Here is a 2500-nt window from a genome sequence, read left to right as displayed (position 1 = left end):
CATGCTAAAGTTATTATGAGCCACAACTCAATTCGCCTGATTATCCTTTTCTCGCGTGAGCTCCACACTGCATTATCAAAACAGTTTCATTCTATTTAGCTATACGAGGCAAGCAGGTATCCCGTGGCACTCCAGCCATGAACTCCCCAATTCTTCCCATTCCCTTTTCCTCCTTTCCTCTTCTATCCCTTCTCCCTAATCCACTCCAATCCTAATCTATCTTCCCCATCCTATACCTCCTGCCCAATCCCTTCCAATTCCCCTTCCCCTCTGTTTCATTCCTCTTCCTTTTTACACCCTTTCCTCATTCCATGCCCAGTCCTCCCCAATCACTTCCCCCTCCCCTCTTCCCATATCCCCCCTTCAACCCCTGCCTCACCATTGCCTCCCCCCAATGCAACCCCTTTCTCCTCCCTTCATCTCTCACACACACACCTGTGTAAAAAAAAAAAAAAAAAAAAAAAAAAATCGTCATCGACGACGTTCGCCGAATAGTGTAAAGTGATCGCGTCGACACCGGCGCTCTGATCGATGAAGACGACCGAGAAGCCGAGCCGCTATTCTGATGCGTCAGGAGAGAGAGGGAGAGCCTCGGCGGGCCTGCGGGAATGGCGAAGTGACTAGCGGAGCCGAGCTTAAGGTCTGAGGCAGCGGAACGAGCTTACACGGCGCCGCAGCAGCAGAAGGATTTGTTCGGCGTGCATGCCAGCTCACTTTCCTTCGCTGGAGAGCTCCTGGGAGTCTTTGCTGAGCTTTTTTAATTTTGCGGAATGTTTCGTGCTTTAAAAAGGAAAAAAATCTACAGAAGATGGATAATTGACCTTATATGTCTTTATATATATATATATATATATATTTATATACATATATACATATATATATATATATATATATATGTATATTATGTATATATGTATATATATATTATGTATATATGTAAATATATATATATTATGTATATATGTAAATATATATATATATTATGTATATATGTAAATATATATATATATATTATGTATATATGTAAATATATATATAGTATGTATATATGTAAATATATATATATTGTGTATATATGTAAATATATATATATTTCGGAGGAGGGGCTACGTTTCCTTAAAGTAAGAATGATACCATAATACGTTTAATTTTTCTTCTTTCATATTTACATTAAGAAATAGAATAACCAATAAAAGTAAGGAAATATTCAAAATTATATATATACTGTATACCATGTCACAACCATATGTAAATATCGGTTGTATTCTCCGTAGAGTTTTGTCGTCACCTTAAAATTCATAAATATTGTATAGAAGTGAATATTTCCCCAAACGAAACTGTCACAGGTCTTATCAGAACTAAGATGCATATTGTCACCCTTCTCGCTAACAGAATTTACCGATTTTTGTGTAAGTGAGTCAGGGGAGGTGAGAGAAAAACCAGCGGGACACAAGGAAAACAGTGCAAGAAATTATATCTTGCTCAAGCTGGTATTTTGGAGTTCTCTCTTCCACCGATAGTTATAATCCCGAGTCTGTCGTGTTTTTATATACCTGTCATGATCAAAAGAACTATCATAAGAATTGAAACGCGTTCAGAAATATGTTGACTGCATCTTCGCTTTCCTTACTTTAGGAAAGACAACAAGGAAGATAGATTTTTATTAACTGTTTTGCATCCTTCTCGTTTTGTTGTTGTTGTTGTTATTAAAAACCCGATTTTCAGATGGCAGAAACAATCATTGTGCTGTTGTCAGGGCTATAGATAAAAAGTGCCTAATAGACATTTTATAGGTTGTTTGCGTAAGATCTTAGGCCAAATAATAGGGAAGAAATACATAAACTACAGTATTTTATATATATTCTTATCTCTGTTTCTTTACGTATCCATCTAACTTGCCCTTTATTTGTCTGCCCATCTATTTATCTATGTATCTATTTCTAACGCTTCCCTCATCTCTCTCTCTCGCTCTCTCTCTCTCTCTCTCTCTCTCTCTCTCTCTCTCTCTCTCTCTCTCTCTCTCTCTCTCTCTCTCTCTCTCTCTCTCTCTCTCTCTCTCGGTCGCTCTCATAGTCTCTCTTTTTCTTTCGCTCTCTCTCATTTACTTCTTTTTTCTTTGTCTTTCTCTTCTTCCTCTTTCTCTTCCTTCCCTTTTCTCTTTCGCTCTCTCTCTTCTTTTATTTCTTCCTCCTCCTCTTCTTCCTCTACCTTTTTCTCTCGCTCTTTGCTCTTTCTTTCATTTTTTTCTCTCTCTGTATATCGCCCATGGGTCTTTATAATGGAAATGTCAAGTGACTTTAAATCATTCACACAGTAGAGGCGACGTGTTAACGCCGTAGACACGATGTCATGAAAGCAAATACATTTTCAACATGGGTCCCTCAAGGTTTGTCTGACATCATTTGCATTCCAGCTTGTCGATTCCACGCCTAGTATTGATGTGTTTAAATTTTTGAAGTCCGCTATCAAACTGTGATTTTCACTGACTTTACTTACAAAA

This window comes from Penaeus chinensis, chromosome 29 (genome assembly GCF_019202785.1).
Source record: "Penaeus chinensis breed Huanghai No. 1 chromosome 29, ASM1920278v2, whole genome shotgun sequence".
NCBI classification, from domain to species: domain Eukaryota; kingdom Metazoa; phylum Arthropoda; class Malacostraca; order Decapoda; family Penaeidae; genus Penaeus; species Penaeus chinensis.
The sequence above is the reverse complement of the archived record's forward strand: the minus strand, read 5'-3'. Positions refer to the sequence as shown.